This window comes from Empidonax traillii, unplaced genomic scaffold (genome assembly GCF_003031625.1).
Source record: "Empidonax traillii isolate 1590-97213 ecotype Southwest subspecies unplaced genomic scaffold, ASM303162v1 scaffold42:size1813164, whole genome shotgun sequence".
In the NCBI taxonomy this organism is placed as follows: domain Eukaryota; kingdom Metazoa; phylum Chordata; class Aves; order Passeriformes; family Tyrannidae; genus Empidonax; species Empidonax traillii.
The window spans coordinates 926,042-948,564 of NW_020955235.1; the positions used below are offsets into that span (position 1 = coordinate 926,042).

Here is a 22,523-nt window from a genome sequence, read left to right on the forward strand (position 1 = left end):
CTTAAATGCAAATGTGAAGTATTTTCCTACCTTCATTGTGGTGTAGAGTTTTAATTATTTTTTTCTTTTATAACTCTCTGTGGGGTTAAGGAAAAAAAACTATTCACTAGACTGTGCAGTAGTTAGAAAAAAACTCCGTTGTTTCTATAATGCCAGTCTTGGCCCTAAACTACATTAAGTAACAACTGAAACACATCACTTTCAGTTGGTTTCAAGACATGAAAATAGAAATTTCCTTCCTACGGTGCTACAATATTCACCTATTGTTTGAGATGGATATAAAAAAGACAGCAAGAAAATATAAAACTTCTTGTCTTAAATTGATTTAATTTATGTATCAGAAGGTACTGTTTAAATATTGAGTGCTTTGTGCAATTACAAAACATTGCGAGTGTAGGCAGAACTCAAGCCAGTGGGATCCAGAACCTTACCTCAGTTTCTGCTTTTAGCAAAATAATGGATAATTTTCCCTGAGCCATAGTTCGTCTTTGTAGTTAGTATGTTGAGCTTTTATTTGTAGAGATTGTTTAGTCATTATGATGAAACATATTATAAAAATTTTGATAATGAAGAGTTAAAAAACTCTCAGTGTTTTCTTTTTATAAGCCACCTGTTGCCTTAGATGCATAACTATATGAATTCGAACAAAGTGCTCATCACTTGTCAGCCATCGGTGGCAGCATAAAAATTACTTGTGGTGCTTGCTTTGCAAGAAGTTCTTTTGTGTTTGTGACATCAGCTTTGTTTTATACAATTAAAGTATTACACGCTAGAATAATCTAAATTGCAACCACTAAATGGTGATGTAGTTCTTTTTTCATAGAGCTGAATTTGTTTACTGGTTGTATACAGCTATTGACTACTGTTTAACATGACATGTCCCTTTTGCCTAGAACAGTCTTTGGAAAAGGTGTTTTTTTTGTGTCCTGTTCTTGTCTCCCACCCCCTCCATTCCTCCCTTTTATGGAAAGCTTTTCTCGTACTTTTTTTAACAAGTAGATAAAAATACATGTTAGGCTTCAGGTTTTTTTTTTTTTTCCACCTAGCAAATTAACGGCACATGATGATATTGCCACAGAGAAAAAAGCCTTGCAGTGAAGTGATCTGGACTGCAGGAGATGTTTTGTTCCATAAGGACACGTTTTGACATGAACAGAATAGTTTTTGTTTGCATGGTTTAAAATAAAACCTAAAACCAAATCACATTTTTCTGACTCTGACCCTACTGTACTAGTGACTGTACAGATACCTACTGAATGGCTTTCTCTGTTGGAAATACCTTAGCTGTGATGTTCTATTTCTCTGTTATGGCTTTCTTTTTCTTTTATTTACATGTCTTTCCATTTCAGAGTGAATGGGATGTGATTTTGCATGTGATTGGGCTGTGATTTCTTAATATTGTTTTCCATGTGTTAAGGATATTCAATGCTGTAGAAATTCGTGGAAAATGTGATGTCCCCTCCTCAGATTGTGTAGTATTGAATAAAGGGTGATTTTTGTGGAAAGTTCAATCAAGCAGGTACAATTAGTACAGGTTTTTTGTATGTTGATTAAGTACACTATAGGCCTGTTATTTTTTCATGTAACTTTAGGAAAGGCATAACTTCTCTTCAGAATTTCCATATACTTAAAGTTATGTGAGGCATAGTTCCCATTTGAAGAAATTAAGACTGTACCTAAGCTACATTATTGCTGATTTTTTATATTAAATTGTTCTGGCTTTATGAGGAATATAAGACAACTGTGTAATTCCATATTAATTTGCATGCAGGAATTACTGAGTCTGATAAATCTCTGTGGCTGCATACTAGTCCTGGAGCATTAAAGGCTGCCTTTAGCAGTCACCCCCTCTCCTTGGACCAGAAGAAGGAGAGTTAGAGGTTATGCTCTCCTTGAGACAGAAGCATAAAAATCCAACTTTGCTATTCTTTCACATTGATTTAGTGACTTACCCTTATGATGAATATTGCAAGTTAGAGATTTAGATAAAAATGATGTCAAAAGTAGCTTACTGTCAAATAATGACTACAGCACTGTTCCAACAGTAATCCCGTAAGGATTGGGATGTGAAAAGGATACAAATGCAAGCTAAAGACCTTTTAAAAATGGTGTTATAAAATGTAGCTGTACTCATATAGTCTCTTCCCTTACAGTGGCTTTGGTAAGAATATGATTGTGTTTAAACTGATAAACTCTTAAATGCATTCAGTTTATTAAGGTATTTTTATTATTCAAACATCATTTTAAGCTGCTAACTGGTAAATTACTGATTCTTGCTCTTATTCTTTCACGTGTTTTCCTGTTGTCATTTTTCATGGAATGTGTATGTAAGCAAGTAGGGAGAGAGAACAAAAGTGACCTTTTATAAAGTACTTCTATATCCTTTCCAAGGGTGCAATTCTTTTATTTACTCATACTGTGTTTGTAATTCAAATTCCATGATTTACAGTCAAGTTCTGCTTAGTGTGAATAAAGATGGCTTGGTCTGAACCTAAACTAATCAGTATATATTTATAAATACCCCCAAAATAAATCCCCTCCCCTCTTCTGTATTGCTTAGATTTGCAGAATGACATTAATGTGACTGTGCCACATAAAATGAATAATACAGTATATGAGTTAATTGATGATTTATAAATATACATTCTTCTTGTGAGGAGAGAGAGAGGAGGAGAATGTTTCCTTGTAACTGATTTGTCCCATAGTGAAATAAAAAACCAACAGTGGTATACTTGTTTAAATTTAATTTTTCCCTCTCTGTATGTGGTTTTTAGTGTGAATGGATGCTGTTGCCTCTTTGAGTAAGTAATTGTGAGATTCTGTTATGTGCGTATGTTTCCCTTCATGGAGAAGTGTTGCAGTGTCATTGCTGGACTTGCTTTAGCCACTGTTGGAGCTGGAGAGTGCAGTGTGAATACACCTAGCAAAGCAAAGGTACCGCCAACTGAATTGGCTACTCCACTTTGCAGTTATCTTGCTCACTAAACCTCAGCAGGGTTTCAATTATTAAAAGAAGAAAACATTCAGAATATTTAATAATTTGTTTTTAATGAAGCCCTGTACTTTTTTAGGAAGTGCTAGACATTAGTAAGTTTTCATTTTCCTCCCATATTGTGTGTGTTATGTTGTCATGCTAAGATATTTTGACTACTGCATTTGAGCATTGATGTTGAATAATATGATGGACTCCAAAAAGGTAAATACATTGTAATCTCAGTTTTCCTAATCAGTCATCATTTCAGACAAATATTTCGCAGCTGTTCCTAGCCTTGCTGTAGATACGAATGTGCAGCTTGCTGTTTAATGGATACAGGGAACAATTAAGTCAAGGAGCATGTCCAGGAGTACTAGTGTGTACTGGTGGGGTCTAGTTGTGTGCACTGTGGTTCTCATATTTGTGCCACGTGGGTGTGTCTGTACCCTCGAGTGAGGGGGATTCACTTATGGCGCACAAGCCTGTTCTGTCTGCCCTGAGCCTGGGCCTCGCTGCTCCAGCCTGGACGGCTTCCTCGGTTTCACCTCTGTTCTGTGTCAGGAACACATTGGGCCATGTTTGTGAGAGGAAACATGGGATTCTCAGGAGGGGTTAATCCAGGAACCCACAGGGGTGACAGGTGCTACCTGTCTGGAAAGTGCCTCCAGGCTTCCCGGGCCGCCCGTGTGCGGACAGGTTGGTGCAGACCACCATCGTTTCCAGCTTGTGTGTCACAGTCACACAAGGAGTTCTTACTTCTTCATGTCCCTTCATCTGGTTCTCATAAGCAACATCCAAATTCCCTCCCTGCTGGAGAGAAATGCTGCCTTTGTCAGATAAAAACCTCAAGTTACACTTTTCTCTCGTCTCTTTCTGTTTATGGATTTTTTTTTTCCAGAATGCATCTGCACGTGGTTTGCTAGTTTGAGGTCTTTTGCCTTCTTACTTTTTGTTTTCTTGCTCTGTAACAGCAGGGTGATGTTGGTTAACAGGATTTTGTATGACAGTGGTGCTATTTACTAGAATGCTGTTTATTTATTGTACTAGAGCACAGAAAATATGAGAAACAATGATTTGTTTGCAGTCTCAGAGAGCTAAGAGCTTCTTGACTGCAAAGATAACTTTGGGACCATTGCAGCTATAAGAAATTTTTTTAAAATTGAAATATTAAATTTGGTGGAATTTGATAAGTTAGCACAAAGCAATTTCAAATCTCACCCATAAAACCAGGGGGATTACATTTGGTTTTTTCTGTGTTTTAAACTTTGCCTTAGAGAACAAATAACTGTTCATTGTTTCAGAACATGCATAATTATGTGGAAGTGCATTAATTCTATATTACACAAGTACTGCATAGAAATATTTCCATGTAACTAGGATGAAATATTCAGCATGTTTGAGAAGAAAGACCCTTTTGGAAATCTTTGGTAAGGGGAAATATTATTTGTATGATTCATTTTGAATACATAAATCAGTCTCATATATCATATACCATCAGCTTTAATATCTTGATGGAGTGAGTAGGTGGGTAAGCTGAGCTTGTGGCTCGCAGTGTTGGGGAGAAGGGCAGATGGAGCTGCGTCTGAGAGTGAGGCGGCGTCTTCCTGTGGAATGTGAGCAGGCTGTAACTGCCTCTCTTAGGAGGAGGGGATATTGTAATATCATCAGCAGTGTTGTGTTGAAAATTGAAAACAAGTAACTAAAAGCACGTTGTAAAGAAAGGGATGATTCAAATGACTCAGAGAACATTTTTTAATGTTAGTAATCAGCAAACCACAGAGAAAAGTAAACTTGTGATCAGAGTTCTGATTTTTCACCAAAATGGAAACCTAGTCAAGGGTAATCCATCTTCTGTTCACTTAACATGTTTTCCCTTAGCTATACTGCTTACCAGTTTATTCAAACAAAAAGATTTTATATGTGTGTGTACTGTTAAATAAATGTTGGAACAAAAACTTAACAACTTTATAGATTTTGGAAGTTTTTCTTCAGTAGTATCTCATAAAATTTCAGGAAATTTTCTTAAAAACAAATAATCTGAAAAATAAGCATTCAGTTAACATTGGCTAGCTGACAGTGAAATGCACCCTGTTCTTATTGTTTTCATACCATTGCAGCAGCTATACTTTCTTCAATTTGTTTTCTTTTGTTAACAGTAAAAGTGTCTTGTTTATTTGTGGTGTGTTTCCAATATTTTTTAAGTTTATGCGTTGTATTTTTGTAAGCTATGAACATCAGAGTTTTTCTGCCCAATGAAAAAGGAAGAATCTTAAATGGGTAACACTGAGAGTCTACGAGTTTTAGGAACCCTAGAATAATTCTGTCTTTTTTTCTGAGAATGATAGCCTCTTTATGATAGACGAGGTCCAAGACAAATACTACATGATAGCTTTAGGGTAAAAATTGCAAGGAAACTTGCTACAATAATTGGATGAAAGTATTTTTATAGATTTAAGTGCTGATGGAAAAGGACTTGCTTCAGAAACTTCAAAAATTGCTAGAAGCATTATGACCAGCATGGTCCTTTTCTTCTGGGATGTTTGCATTTTGGGATGGAGAGGGTCTTCATTCTTTCTAAGAAGGACTTTTAGATTTATTTTATCAGGAAAATAAGACCAATGTCAAACCAGAGCTTGAACAAAAGATGTGTGCTGAAATTAGTGATCAACACTGTCTATTTCAGTGTTTTCTGAAAGTGTGTCACTGCCCTGAGTTTGACAGTTTGTATCACAACCTGTTAAAAACGTTGTGGTAGTAATGATGTTTAAAAAGGCAGTGGTCAAATGAAGGATAATAACATTAGTATTGATTATTTTTCATTCTGAAATGTTTTAAGAGGCATGTGTCCTCGTGCTTAAAAGCAATTCCTGGTGACCTGCTTGACTTCACTGCATGATACAAGTGTTCATACTGACATTCATATGTAGAGAACTTTGAGAATTTGAGTGTACCTGTATTTAAATTAAAGAAAATAACCTTCAGAGGTGTACATACTATTGCCAGCTTACAATGACTAGGAAACTAAGGCATTACCACTGAGACAGGCAGTCCAGCATTCATTCAGCATTGGCCACATGGTTTTGTTTATGCACTGTCCTGTGCCTGTATGTGAGCACAAAATTAACTGTGGGTGTGTGCCAAACTTGTGGTACGCCTGATCTTGTTTACTAGTAACTGACAACTACTTTGCAGCTTTAATCCTTGTGTTTGCCCATCTAGTAATCGTGAAACTGTGGGGAAAGCTACTACACCTTCATATGCGCTGTGTTTGGAAAGCTTAGAATAGAAGGCAAGTAACACAAAATCATTCCTGATGTTGAAAAATTTTGTTAACTAATAAAAATATATGAGAACTGATAAGAATATATAGAAGCTGGTAAATAATGTTGTGATACAAACAGTGGGGAAAAAATATCAGAATATATTTGCATATGAAAGTGTTGGTCTCTGAAGAGACTACTTGCTAGAGCAGTGTGTGCACACACAGTTTTACCAAGCAGACCTTTTTGGGTGTTGCTGTTAATACAGACAGATGTGAAATACAAAATATGATGTAACAAATACAAGGTGGATTTAAAAATAGCATATAAAGGTAAAATACTGTAAACTGTTTTAAAGTTTTAATTTAATTGCAAACTAGAACATAATTATCTATAAAAGTACGCTGCTGAACTGAGGTTGCAAACCAGTGCATTTAGAAGAACACAGCGACCATCTTGGCAGCTGTGCCTTAACTTCAGCCCAGGGTGCCATTGTCACAGCTCGAGTTAGTCTCTGCTGCGTGTCCCTAGCTGCAGTCAGGTGCTGTGGTGATGCTAAAATACATCCTTCTGCCATGAAAATAGTGAAACTCTATCAATTCTTTAACTTTGCATGAATAAGGATAATACAGGGGTTGGGTGTGTTTGCAAATGGTGAGCTGTCCTGAGGAGTGAAACAGTTTGTGTTAATGGTCCTTGCCCTACATGAACCAGTGTAGGGTAATCCCTAAATGGCTTACCTAACCTTGTGTAACTTGCATTGATGTTTTTAATTCATAATTTAAATGCCATTTAATTTCAAATTCCTAAGTTGAAAAGGTTTGTAACAAACTCTTCCTCACGTTACGGCACTTTATAACATCTTTGTCTTTTTCTAGCATTAAGAAAAGTGTTTCTGTAATGTTAATTAGCTAGTAAGTGCTGTTTTCAGTGTGCTTTAATTACCATATGTTGCTTGATTATATGTTATGAAATAAACTTAAGGTTATTCTAGATTGTTAAACGGTGAGCTAATATATAACTACGTGCTTAAGATAAGGTTTCTCAGATACTGTAGTGGGGATATTGGAAAGAGGAAAAGCTAAAAATACAGTCTCAGTATATGAAGACAATTTTAAGAATTGCCTCCTAGATTTTAAAATTACTATTTATGATAAATATCTGATAAAATACCATGAAAATACTTTGAATCATAACTGTGCATAATCATAGAATAGATTGTAAAGATGTAACTGTTGAATGATTTGCATATGTGTTACTAATAGGCATCCTTTGCTGACAGTCTAATTGTACAATGCACGATAGTTATCATTTACTATTACTAAAGAATTTTTAAAAAATGCTCCTATTCAAATTACATTTAGCAGTAGCTACATTGCCCAAATTACATGAGTATAGTTCTGTCTGCGCATGTAAGCAGAGTATTACTGTAGTGACAGTTGTACTTTTTAATGAGCAAGATGTTTAAATAACTTAGTGCTCATGGGCAGTTTTATTTTCAATTTCAGCTAGAACAAGTGCTAAATGAAAGGCTGTACATAGTGGTTATATTTAGTGAACAGACAAAAAGAAGTGAAGCTTTATAGATGACTTGAAACTTCTGATAACAAAGATACTTGATTGCCTTCCATATTAAAATAAAAAAATTGAAATGTTTTTTGACTAGAATTTTGAGAATTGTAAAATGTATCCTGTAACTTTTTTGTCCCCTTTAAGAAGATATTTGCAGTAGTATTTATATTGGCTATTAATGTAACTAATCTAGCACTGGAAACCGCTAAGAATTTTAATAATGTTCACGTATAATTACCATAATCTCTGGTCTTTGCAGGAGATGGTGCTTTGCATACTCAAGGGTTTTTCCATGGTGTTTCTTTCTCAGATTGCTAGAATAAAATCCATGTTTGTTTCAGTCGATTTTACATAGCCAAACCAGTTTACATTTTCAGTTGATGCATAACTTTGTCATTTGCTTTGCTATATCTTAAATTCTAGCTTCATCCTTGGTTAAGTTTTGTGGTTATGTTCACATACTTCCCCTCCGATCTTCAAGTACAGTGTAAGCTGATCACAAGCTAACTTTGCAAATGGTGCAACATATATATGAACGTGAATCCTGTATTGTGCCAGTTTATTCCCCCAAGGATTTTCATCATAGCTTCTTTTACAGAAATGTTTTCAGAATTACTTGGCCAAAATATTAACTCTCGGTATACCACCAGTCAACAAATCATGATATTCAAGATCTTTTAGTTTTGTGGGCTTTTTAAAGTTTTTAAAGAGTTTTTCTTTGAAGTATAAAGATACGGCTCGACAATGTTGATACCTAAGAAGGTAAGGTCAGCTGGGGGGGTTGTAACCTAATAAAATGTGGCATTTTAAGTGCTGTAGAGAGAGTTTCAATTGTGGCCACTGTCACAGTTAAGTAACTGCTTACAGACACTGAAGATGCATTTTTTTCATCCAAAGAAAGTAAAACAATTAAGTGTTCTTTCCTCTACAACTGTTACAAAATGTAACATATGCGTTAATTTCCCTTATTTCACTACTCCTAGTGGACACTGGGGCTTTGGTACAGGAGGGGCCTTCTGTTGTTCTTTTAAGTTTGATGCATTTTACAGCAGTTGTTGTTTCAAGTATCAAAGTCTTATTGTCTATTTCTAAATGGTAATTTCTTTTGTAGGGTTTTTTGGGTGTTTTTTTGTTTGTTTGTTCTTTTTAAAAATAAACTTACTGCTGGTTCAGTTAGATACTATTAGTGACATTTTGGTATGGAAAGTTGGAAGTGTATTCTTTAGTTGCCTGATAACTATGTTAAAAACATAGCGGTGTATAGCTGAGACTTTAAAACATTTTAATTTAACTTGTGTTTAAGGTTGATAAATATGAACGAATCAGCCTGGGCTTTTAGGTGAACATATTTTCAAATTTAGAGCTTTTGTGCCCCTGATGGGATTGTGTCAGTGGTCGACTGAAAAACTTGAGAAAAGGGAAATGTTTCTTTAACTCCAAACAGGGAATTGAGTTGGGAATTTTGAACAGAGAGGTGAATCACCCCCCCCAGCTTTAAATACCTCTCTGGTTATGATTATCACAAAACTGAGTTTTACTTCAAGATTTTAGCCAATGCTATGTTTTCATAATTTAATTGGTATCTATTTTCTGAGAAGTGCGTGCTTTGGCTTTCTTAGAAGATGCCTTTAACAAACTGGATCTGTCGATAAGTAACTCATTTGCAGCATTATTGTACTGACTCGTGAGAAGTTTAATTGCAGTTTGCTTCCATCATTTTTCTTGACAGCTGTTGGAAATAATGTGGTAGATTTAGATTTATAGTGACTTTCAAGAAGCAGATATTTGTTCAAAAGCAGTTGGGGAGTGCAAAGATCCATGCCAATATTCAGAATTCGTATTTCCCTTGAATGGAAGGTTGTGATAAAATGGTACATGGTGTGTTTTCATTGCCTGTTGAAAGACTTTCATGCAGTTAAAATAAGCATTTTGATGGTGGTTGAATTAAGAGTTTTTGTCAGTCTCTTCTCATCATGGATGATTAGACTAAAACGTCTGCTTGTCTTGACTTGAGATCACCACAGCTTCAGATAACATGCTTTGTGATTGAAGGTCGAAATATTTTGAATTCTAATAGGCTGCCAGATGAATTGCTTGAAATAGACTGTAAAATTTCAAGGCTTCCTTTTCCATCTGCTGTGAAAAGAACCATTGGGAATGGTTGAGCTTGATGATCATAGAATTACGGGATGGTGATTCTAAAACCCTCAAAGGGAAGTTGCTATGGAGATCTAGTTCCAAACTGTGAAATGATTCACCTCTGAAAGGCTTCAGGGTCTGAGAAGCTGAACACATCATTGTTCAGGTGGTCATTGGTTAGGAAATTGCTGGTGCCTGTGTAATCAGCACTCCTGTGGTAGTTAACGATCTAAAAAGGTTTGTTCTGAATGATGTGGGACAACAGCAATGTGCATAAGATGGCTTCTCTCAATCATAGTTTGCTCAGCCTGGTGCTTGTAAAAATACAGTGAGCTAAATGGCAGAGAAACGAACTGCTTCATTGAGGGGGTCTTTTAAAAACAAAATTCTTTTTTGTGATGGATTTGACATCTAAAGTAAAAGGAGAAGAACTGTTTCAGCTGAAAAAGCTGTGGTTAGATGTTGCAAAAGTATCATATTTATATATTTATTTTGCAAAGAGAAGAACAGTGGGGCTGCGCATTTTATTTGCTTGCAGGCTAAAGGAGTAGTACAGTTGGAAATGACAATTTCTATTCAGTCACACCTCAGGAACATAACAAAGTAGCCTTGATATGTTCATATTGCCCCCCTTCCCCTCCCCCTCAATATTATTACCTACAGGAGACTCTGCTTTGGCAATCATGGAAAAAACCCACCCTGCATATCCAGGATTCAGGTTAATCAAAGCGTATGTTTTCTTTCTTAGTTTCTAATTTATCTGGATATTTTCAGGACAGGAAAAGGGAATAACTGGCCAGCGTTTGCATAGATGCAAACAATGCATTTTGTTATCTGTTGCAAAAATTTACCAGCAGATTCTTAAATTACTTGGAAACTCTAACATACACACAAGTATTTAATGTGCTTTTTCAATGTAGGCAGAAGTCACTTGCTCAGTGCTCAAATAGTAAGTGATTATAGCTATCTGTACCTTATTCAACATAAAACATTTTTTGTTTTATGTTGAAAACCGTATGAGATTCAAATAAAGAAGTTTGCATATCTGTTCGGTATCACCCTTGTCACAAGCCCTTAGCACAATCTCTTAATGGGTTTTAGTAAAGAAGATGCCAGTGGCTACTAGATGGTGCCAGATAGTTACAGAACACAACTGAGGTATTGCAAGTTGTAGTTGCCATTGAACTAAAATGTAACTAAAAAGAAAAGCAAGAATTGAAGGGCTAGGGATTACTTTACTGAAACAATGTACAAAATGAGTTCTTTACTTTCTATGTAATGGGCCAGACAATCTGTAGCAAGCAATGTTTTGTTGTTTGTTTGTTGGTTTTGGTTTTTGTTGGGTTTTTTTGGTGGATTTTTTTTTTGTTGGGATGTTGTTTTGATCATTATAAGGAAGAGACTAATATCCAAAGTAAAATATTAGTATTGAGTTTTATCTGGTTAACTGTTACATTAAGATTTGAACATTGAACAAGAAATACTGCAAACCCTTGTTATTGAGTCTGGCATCTCAGATAAGATGCAAATTATATATAACCTTTTGGTTTCACTATTTGAGATTCCATTCTAAAGAGATCATTTTATATTTCTTGTGATTCCAAGCCTGTACTGTTACGTGGGGTCCTAAGAACTGTGACATCACCTTTAATTTGTTCAAAAGTAAACACGGTATGTGAAAAAGAATAAGCTCTTAACCATCTGGTAAAAAATTATTATTATTATTATTATTAGGATTTTTATTAATAGAAACCTGTAGGCAGCACCCCTGTAAAATTTGAGTTGATTTGCGAAGGATAAATGTGGGTGAATTATATTGCTACTTTTGCACGAAGTTTGTGTATTACGTTATGAATGTGGGCCAGAATGTCCACAGGGAAGATTTTATGATGAGGCATGTTTTTATAAGTTAAATTTACTGAAAGGCATTTTGCTTTTGTTTTCAAAGCTATTTTGTTCACTTAGCAACACAGCACTTCATTACAAATTGACATAGGGCATATGCATATCTAATGACACTGATAAAACGATTTCTACTGGTTTAAGTCTTCATCAACTCATTTTTGTTACACGTTGTCTGGTCTTCTCCCAGGTATGTTTACTTCTCCATATTTCCATTGTGCAATGAAATAGATCCTCAAAGGAGAAGCATTCAAATATGTAGAATAAGGTTCTTTGTTAACATGTGATGAGCAGAATTTATAACTTGTTAAAAATATCCTTCTTCTAGGTACTTTCTTACTCTCTTGGTAAACAGTGGCTGACTATAAACACAGATCTTTTGGTTTTTTACCCCCTACTCTGGCAAATTTTATAATCTGTTTTTTCTAGCATTTTTGTCAGGCACTGCAAGAAGTCTGTCAGTTTTGTAGTTCCCTTGTTTTGTTGTAACAAAAATGTCATTTAAAGTTTTGTAATATTTGGGAACTGTTTAAATAACTAACTTCTAGCTGAAAACTTGCCATTACTGAGTTTTGTTTACATATTTGTATAGGTTAAGTTATTGCTTGAAATGTTTTTGAAGAGAAGTTGCTGTACTGGAATAATTTTGTAGCTTTTGTTGCAGGTTCCAGAAGGGTTGTAGTTTTGCATTTTGTGCTGAACTGAACTGCTCATTCTCTGTTCATTATTTGGCAAAGACTATTAACTCTCCAGGTTGTTGAAGAATGCAGAATAGGAAGTTGATTTGTCTCTGCACGGGAGCAAGAGTGGGCTCAGCAAATTTAATGTGTCTGACTTTGCTGCAGCACTGGGTATCCAGAGTGGTTCAGTAGGAGTACAGTTGTGATAACCACGAAATAGTGCTATTCTAGACCAAATAAAACTTCAGGGCTCAAGGTTTTTTTTTTGTTTGTTTGTTTGTTTTGTTTTGTTTTGTTTTTTTTTTAATATTTCTGTATCTTTGACATAATCAATCTGTGACCCAGATAAATAGTCGATGAATAATTAAAATGCTTCCTGTGTATTTGGTCATTCAAGGCCAGACAGAACTTCCCTGAGGGTTTCTGCTGATGACTGCTAGTTGCTATACATGATCTCTGTGTATGCACTGTCTTAAAAACAGTTATTGCTAGCAATTGTATTTTGTTAAGGTGACCCTCAGAGATTCCACCTAAGACTGACACCATGCAGCTTGGCACTGAGTATTCCCAAAGAGAAGACCTGGATGACTGACCTTTAGAAAAAAAGGGTAAAATGCAGCACAGGGATTTGGTGCTGGTAGAAGTACTATGAATACAGATACAGGCATATTTTTACTTTCCAAACAGTTTCTGCTTGGGAACTGTGTTTTTGTACAGTGTAGATGCTGTCAGATTTGCAAGTACGTGAGCTCCAGACCACTTTTGAGTAGGAAAATTGTTCAAATATATGATGCACAGAGGCAGGTTAAAAGTTACCCACTGATGTTTGTGGCCAGACCTTCCTGTGTGCAGTGTTCTTTGTGCAGGTGGTGCTGCTGTGGAGCACTCGCCAGGGAGGGTGATTCTGTGGAGACTCCCCCTTGTTCTTGTTTGCTTCTCTTTTCATCGCTTCAACTCACAAAGGAAGGTTTTCAGTCATTAGAACAGAAAGTAACATAAAATAGAGCGTGACTGAGCTCAGGGTGACAAGAGCACTTGTCACTAAAGCAAATGTTCACATTCTTCAGCCTTTTTGACTTTTGAGCATTTTGTGGTGGTCCAGGCTGGGTTCCAAATTTGCTCCTTCTTCTTCCAATTAACACAGTTGTGGTTTGGAAAAAATCAGAACAGAGAGACTATGTTATTCCTAAGGAATTCTTATTTTAAATGATTTTTATGGTATGTCAGCCATTCCAAAAAGTTTTACATTGAGTGCTGCCCTTCCTAATGTCTTCTGTTAGTGAGTCTGCATGAATTACCGTGTCCTGTGATGCTGGGTAACGTGTGTTGCAAGAAGGGAAATTAAGGAGTGTGTCCTAAGCACTGTTTGGCGGGCAGTGCAGTGATAGTATTTAAAATACATGATCAAGGGCAGTCTGAGCAAGCCCTTGGCAAACGGAGGCAAGAAGGGCTCAAAGATTTATTCCTTCAGCTGTCAAATAATGTCCTTTACCCAGTATGACCAACTTAATAGCAAATCTCAGCAGGTAGAAGGTTTTGCCTGTGGAGTGTTGACTACATCCCAGTGGTGCCAGGATGAAAGAGCAATGGCAAGTAAACACGTTTTACATTTGAAATAAATCACTAATATTTGTCAGACAGACTCAAGAATAAGAGCTCTTGGAGCAGGATTTTACAGATAAGCTCATTGGAATGACTATCTTGGTAACAACTTTTCTCTGTTAAAACTGCTTCCATCGGGAACTGGATTGTAGTTTCTTCTGCCGACTCTCATGTCCTGAAGTGAATTGCTTTGCCTCAGTGTTTCCCGGGGAGGTTATAATTCTCATCTCTGACCTTGTGCAGTACTCACTCGACGAGTACTTTTATGCAAATGTAAATTCTTTGTATGCTTAAGAAGTTGATACTACAGTCATTTAGAATCCTGTATTGCTGCTCCTGCTCTCATTGTGTGTCTGCCGGTGCAGAAATAGATGTGCCCTTTTTTGTCAAATGCTCCCAATAGGTTTGCTATTGAAAGGACTGCCATTCAACTACTATTTCAGACTTTTGGGGAGTGGTGCTTGATTTGCTCTCTCCTGACTGGTGTGGTATTAGGGCTCAGCGGGGTAAATGTAGCTGCTTATCTTTTATATAGGTAAGTAATGAATGAAGTCCTAATACTGCACTAGTCAGGAGAGCCCAAAGCAGCTGCTTTTACCATCCTGTGGCTGTATAGCCATATGGTACACATAAACTGGAATGTTCTGTTCAAAGTCATTAATGCTGCAACTAATATTCTGAACTGGGGTTGTGTTGCTAAAAATCAGCTAAACTTGAGAATAAAAGCAAGTGACTTAAATAGGAATTAATTTTTTTTCTCATATTTTTATGATGCAGGTAAAACAAAATAATTATTGCCACAGTGACTGCTTGCATTTAAAATAAATTTATACATATTATTTAAAAAAAAAATCTAGTTAACTTTAAAATATGTAAGTTTTCTTGTCATTTAGGGTTCTGTGAAGCTGATCATCAAGAGGCTTGCAAATCATTGGCGGTTTCTATTTTCAGAGTTCCACATCCCAGAGTAATTTGCTTTAATTTCACCCAATTTAACCTATACTTCACACCATCACCATTCAGCTTTAATAGCTATGTTCTATGCATAAGAAAAGCAGATAAATGTCCACAATTAGACTGCGAGTGATTACAACTAGTTAGGGCTTTATGAAGACAAAACTTAAGGGGCTGTAGCACAAAACAAAGCCACAAAAGATGTCTGAAAAAATTCTTTCTTCAGAAGTCAAGGTTTACTACAGCATTTTATTTAATGTTTTTGTACTTGATTTTGCTTATGTTGAAGATGTAGGCAGGTGCACCTTCTTCAACTGAAAATTACTCTGCTTAAAGAATATTAGGTTTATGTTACAGGTGATTAATTTCACTTGAAATTAGCTTGCAGGGGAAAACATGCTAAACCTACTTTATTTGTAGGTTCTTTGTTAACACATGAGACATTTAAGAAGCTGTAAAATGTTGACTCTGGTGGTATTATTTTGTCTTTCTAATAATAAATATGTGTGGTAAAATGTACTAGCATCAAAGTTTAGTACATTCTGTAATGTTAAATGTACCTGTACCTCAGTCAGAAATAGCAGTATCTTTTACTGTTTAAATCTTCAGAATACTGATGATAGCATGTGAAATCAGTCTAAGTATAGATAGTATTTGTAGTTTAATGGTTTTTTTTGACACTTGTATTCTTGTTTTTTGATAGCTTGAAGAAATACTTTACTTCTAGCCCTCCACCCAACTTACCATATTTTATTTCTTTTTGTTCTCTTTCCCATTCCCACCAGTAAGTGACCAGAGAGATATTATTGCTCTTTTATTTCAGGGCTTATAACAAGGTGTGTACGTGTATTGTGATGTGCTGTATCAGTCTGAGACCAGCAGCTCTTTTTGATAACAGTCATTGACTTTATGTGGGAGAGGAAGTACAAGTATCAATTATTCTCTAGGTCTGTTTTTTGATGGTGTTATTAAACATTCCCTTATAGCTTATTGATAGAAAATGCTGGTCATTACCCCTAAATACTGATGGGAGTTTCAGCTTGTGATGCAGTTCAGATTCTGAACAGATTTTAAAATATCCCTCTTAATTACAGCATAACATTTACCAATGCAGGTGCTTATTTTTTGTAAATGAATACAAAATGCCAAAATGCTGTTACATGGAGCTTAATATTAGCCAGATATTTGGTTCCATTTAACTTTAAGGGTTAACTATAATTAGAGAAACGAAGTGACTGATATATCAAATATAAATTAATTTGAAGATATTAATTAATTTCCATAATTGCAATTACGAGTAGAATAAGATAAGTGTAGTAGTAGTATTTTGATTTGGATTTTAGCATCTCAGTGGCAGCTTGGAGCAGCTAGAAACAATAAGGTTTAGGCTGTAGGCCGCTTCTTTTTTTTGTCAAACTAGTTTTATATGCTGTATCATAAAACTTTCAGTCCAATCAGCAACTACATTTAAATACTGCAAATTGTGGCAGCAAAACAATAATTCTGCTGATTAGCCCCTTTCCATTTCTTGTAAGTGAACTGTTTATGCTGTTGAGTACCTTTTGAAAAAAGAAAAAGCCAAAACAGCCTTGATTAGTCAAGGAGTAATTGGATGACTTGATTTTAGCAAGAGAATGAATTGGTTGATGATAGCCTGTAACTAAGTGTAGTGGTTCTGTTCAGATGAATACATAACATACAGTCATCAGATCTTGACAGGTATAACATAAGCAATGCAAAAATTTCTGGAGGCTGAGAGGTAAATTTTGTCAAAGAATTTTGAAGCTGATTCTTGAAAGAAATGGAAAGAAATGTGCATGCCATTAGATGATGCCGTTTAAAATATGGCATTTGTTACTGCTGCGCTGTATACATATTTATGTGCTATTACTTTTTCATGTGAAGAGCAGATCTAGTCTGTGTGTCCTGGCTGCCATCAAGTCCTGACAAACACACAGTTCCTGCACTTCCTCAGGGAAAAACCAGAGTCAGGTTGCGCATCTTCTCCAGCTATTTGTTCTGTTTTCTGCATCTTTTTTTATCGAGTGTCATTTGAAAGCAAAGTGGCTATTGCTGAGTTACATCTTTAATGCCATTTAAAAAATATTTTTGAGCCCACCACACTTGGACCCAAACAGCCCAGATAAAGTTCTCAGCCAAAGATAAATCCTTCCTTGAAACTGAAGAGCATTTTAAGTTCAAACCCACTGGCAACAGAAGAGGGAGCTGGATGTGGCAGCGATAATTTCCAAGCTCATAATGTCTAGTAACTTCAGGTTAAGTCATTATTTTGGGGCTATTACATTGCAAAAATGAATTCTGCTCCTGTATTATGGTTTACTGTTTTCCTGTCTAAATACTTGCCTTGTTTTAATAGCAGTATCTGGATGCTACTAAAACATTATAGGAATTTACCACAGCAGATGTTTACTTACAGTGAGCCTGATGTTTCTTACTCTGTAATCTTTGTTCTTTTACACCAGAGGACGTGTCAGGATTGTGTCTTTAAAAGCTAGAGTGCAAATCCATGAGCATGTTATGGGAGATTATTTGAAAAAAGACTTACAGCTAGGATACTTAAAATATAAAAGATGTGGTTTCTGTTCAGCTTCTTTTTGACAAGTTTCTGATAACATTATAGGTTATGTCTGGTGAGGTACACAAGGCACCAGGGAAGTTATAATCACATTTTTAAATAATGAAATTACTTATTAGGGTCTCCCAGTTGACCTTCCTGTATTTCTGTATGATTAGCTGAGTTGTTGACAAACAGATGCTTCCTTGGGGAGATTCTTGAGTAAATCTATTTTATGTACATATTTTTGTCTCCCTATGTGGTAAATTGATTCCTTTTTTCTCTTACAGTAGTTTCCTGTAGTAGAGAGAGGGCAGGTTTGGAGCACAGGCAGTATAACTTTAGGAAGCAGTCAAAAGGAAGGTAATGTGGTTTGGGGTAATGTTTGGGAAATGCCAAGTCCTTCTGTTTTAAAATCAAATGTGATTATGAAGACACAGTGGCATGGCTAGTTTTGGAGATGTTAATATTGAATTTATCTCTTAATAAATAAAGTGACTAGTTAAAACAGTTTGTTGTTTGTTGAAATTCCAAAATATCACAACGTTTTCTTTTAGAGACAAATTTTTTATCACAACTTTGAAAAAAATTGATTTTTAAAATAAAAACTTGGAAAGCTAGACCACAGAGCTCAACGGTCAGTAGCCTGGCAGGTGTGAGTGTGCTGCAGAGGATAGTGTGTGAACAAGTTCCTAACCTTGGAAAGGTCCCTCCTATTTACGGAAGTTGAATCCTCATTATGTTGATAAGAAGCCAGACATGTTGTGTTTGAGGTTCACCAAATTTAAACGCAGCTCATCACCAGAATATGCTTTACCTCTGACAGGTGACCATGTTTGTCCTCTCTGTTCTTCCCAACTATCCCGTTCTAGTCCTTTGCTTCCCCACCTGGATGCCCTGTTTTGGGCCTTTTTTGGGGAACCTTTGCTCCCTCATTTTTCTAACAAGCTCTCTCAAGCTGTAATCAGCTTGAGATCAAAACAAGACTGCCAGGTGTCTGTTTCTCCTTCTCCCTGTTATTTTTCTCATTGATTCTGTTGTAATCAGAGATCAGTATCAGACAAACCAATATAAGAATTTCTTAGTAAATGTTTAGTTTTTGTTTTCCTTCTTCACTGTCCGTAAACTAACCAGTAATCTTTTTTTTTTGCCTGATACCCAAGATAATCTTACCTGTTCCTTCAGAAAAATTAAATTCTCATTTGTTTGCTGTGATTTTGCATCTCAAGACCTACCTCCTATCTTCCCTATTTCTTTCATTTCAGCAGTTTTTAGTTTCAACAGGCTGCTTTTCTACATGGTGCTAGATGTCAGCTGCTTAGACTACTACTGACTCAGTGTTCATGGCCTGTGTCCACCTCGTGCATCTTGTTCATTGTACAGCTTTGCACTGTCTTTAACTGGACAGTCATGTCATTCTTAGTCCCCCATTTGTTATATTTTAAAATAGAACCTTAGAGCTTTCTGTTTTGCTGCTGTATACGCTGGAGGGAAAATGGGGCTATCATACCATCTTGTCCAATAAAAGAGAGTTAAAGACCTTGCTTGACAGGAATTTCAAGCAAAGGCAGAGAGACAAAGTAATAAATAGCAGTTAGTTAACAATCTATTTCAGGTAAGATTTGTAGATTAGTATTATAGTTATTATTTTAATCTTTGAAAGTTGCAAATACTATACTCGCTTTCTCATCTGTCCTATTTCTTGAATCAGTTTTACGATTCCATTTTTTCCTACTACTTTAAATTTTGATGTGGACGGTTTTTTAAACAGTTATTCTAGTAGTTTAACTTTGCTAATTTCTCACAGTTGTACTTTTTCCAAGAGATCTCATTTCTTGCCCAGAGCCTAATTCCTAAGGTTACCACCAGTAACAGCTTACTCTGTCTGTGTGCAGCTCTGCAGACCAGAATTGAATTCCCTGCAGTGCTCAATGTGGTTTGTGCAGACTTTCCTTGCAAAGCAGGCTTCAGGCTGGCAGAAGAGATTGTTCAAGACACATTCCGCGTGCTGAGAGGATGATCTGTTTTGTTTTATATTGATGACTGAAGTAGACATGGACCAATGAAGCTCAATGCCTGTTGCTTATCAAGAAGAATCTCTCGTTTGTACCAAGATGTGGACATTAATGCCAGTTTGGTCTTTTGTGTATGGAAAATCTTATACTTACTACTTCCTCATGGACTGTGTCTGTCTAAATAGGAAGAGATTTAAATTTCTCTTATCTAAGTGTTCTTGATAACTTAAGAAAAAATAAAACCTACCATGATAAATTTAATGGATTTCCTATCAATTTAGAAGAGACATGTATAGCCTTTGTCAGCACAACTGTTGAGAGATTTTCTCCTTTTCAGATTAGAAAAACATACTTTTTCTCTAAGGGTAGAATTGAAAATTGAAGCTCAAAATCCATGGGTTTATTGGAATATTCAAGTAGTGTTCATTTCTTCCATAAGAAGAGTCAGGCAACCCAGTGAGAAGGAGAGCAGGCTAAATTATTACCTTGAGTGGGAAATCAAAAGCTCAGTAGAGGGGCTTTTTACCCAAGCAAGCAACTGCCTGTTGCCAGACAGGGGTCTCTTCTCATCGATATTGCCTAAATGAGCTGTAGGATGGCTGCTGACACAGGTGAGACAGGAGCAGGGAACTTGAAGAAAGTGCTGGCAGAACGTTGAAGTGTCCATAGGTTAGAGCCTTTAGTGGATTGGGAAGAGAGTGCACATGAAATGCACAGATTCAGTTTTATAGGGGTGGAAATACACTGAATTAATTGGTTTTGAATGAGTAAAGAACTGGATTTTTTGTGAAAAGGAACAGCAAGATGTGAAGAAATTAAGATAATTGCTGGAGAAGTATTTTACTGTTGTTGAAGAAAGTGGAAAAGTATAAGCTGTTTTTTGTTGTTGCTAATTCACCTTACACTTCCTTTTACATAAAAGCATCACTCTTCATAAAGACCAAAACAAGCTGTTTACTTTATTTATTTTTGTGTTCTGAATGTAAGATCTTCGTACTCATGGAACTTTTCTCCTGACTTTAACAGTGTGGGGATTTTTGTTGTTTTCTAAGCCATTGGACACCAAATGAAAAAAGAAGATGTAAACAACTTGAGAATATATTATTTAGATGGTAACAGATGCTTTTTTCTTTATACATAAACTTTTTCTTGATGATAGATTTTTAGCTGCATAAATACTACTCATCTGATGAGAAGGCTAGGCAAGTAGACTTTTTGTTGATATGCATGATGATATCTTCCTACTTCCTCCTTTTCATTCAGTATTTTCTTGTAAATTAGAACAGAGCTGTTAAGCTGTTTCCTGATATTTGTTCATCTAAACAGCCCATGTCCTGTTCTGTCAGGTGCACAGGTGAGTATTTATGGAAGACCAGGGCTAGAGTATCTCTTCTGTAATTGTCTGGCGTTGGTGTGGGTTGGTGTAGTGGGTTTCCATTTGACACAGCAGCCTGTTCTCCTGTCACTGCCAGCATCAGAGCTCACTGATCATCTTTGGAGACAAACAGTTAATGAGAGAGGAGGGAAATTCTGGTAACCACTGTTTTAACTGTTTAAACCACTGTTTTTAATGTTGACATTTGACTGTCAACAACATTTTAAACCTGTGCTCCATGTGCTTTGATGTAAAATTGTTGTTGCTAAAACCACTGTTTTCAGTAAGTTAAAATAAAAGATGCAGTTTAAGATGTGCATGACAACAAAGAACCCCCACAACTTTCTGTATATAGTTTCAAGAATTGTTTGTTGTCTACCCTGTTTCCTATCTTTTTCAGTATAAGAAATGGCTTAGGTTTTTTTGCTGTGTAAAGAATCAGTTGATTTTAATTTTGGTAATGTTAAAATTATGTTATTTTTGTGGTTGATTTCTCAGGCATATCTTTAATGTTACAGACTAGGCATGCAAATACTCTGAAAATTGATCTAGGAAGAAGTAATATACAGATTTTAACTGTTAATATTTTTATTTTTAAAATAGGTATTGATTTTTTGGGAGGGTGGAATTTTTTTTGTGTGATGCTGCTTATCTGATAATTTAAATCCTAGTTGAATTATGTTGCCAGATTGTCATCAGAAGGGCATGAAGTCAGCACACATGCTTCAGTAATATCTGGTTGTTTTAACCTTATGTTTCCAGTTGGCAATTTGAAATTATGGCTTCAACTGCACTTTAAATATGTGATAATAGCATGTGTTTCTAATAAGGGCCAGCACCATTTTGTTCAGATAGTGTGAATGGTTGTCACTCATATATGACAAATGCACCTTCATCTGCTTCTTTGATGGCCCCCTAAAAACCATACCCTCAAATCAGGCCGATGAAATTAGCTGCTGTGTAAATTGTGTGTCTGAGTGGTTCATTATCTAATCACCGTCAGAACCACAGTGATAAAGTAGATTGAAACAGGGACGAGGTCTGCCAGATGATTTCAGGCCTTTTTTTCTAAGCCCTGTTTCCCTTGGAAACACTAAGAGTCGTTCAGAACTTCAGAATTCTTTGTCTAGAACTTCTTTTCTTAATGTGTAAAATTGGTCAACCAGTGGGGTCTGCCAGGGTGATTTTGTAAGGTTTTCTTACCGTGGTTCTTGTAGTCAGTACTGGGTGTATTAAAATGTTCTGTGATTTTCAATTTAGTTACTGTGTTTGCTACTGTAAAGTTGGATACTGTTAAAAACGCTGTTGTTACCTATTCTCAGGAAACTACTGTAGCCTTTTCCTATGTAGAAGAAACTCTTAAAGATGCCTTAAGTGCTCTCCTGAACGGCAAAGTTCAGTGCTTTGTATTTAAAGAGAGAGCTTTGGATTTTGGAGTTGATACATAAATTAACATACTAAACCAGTATGATATA

The 22,523-nt window shown here is 36.0% G+C and overlaps 1 protein-coding gene across 2 annotated transcripts in view; it reads left to right on the forward strand.

Moving 5' to 3' along the window:
• OLA1 (Obg like ATPase 1) overlaps positions 1 to 22,523 on the forward strand; it is a 118,967-nt gene that overhangs the window by 45,125 nt on the left and 51,319 nt on the right. The gene's annotated exons all lie outside the window — the stretch shown is intronic.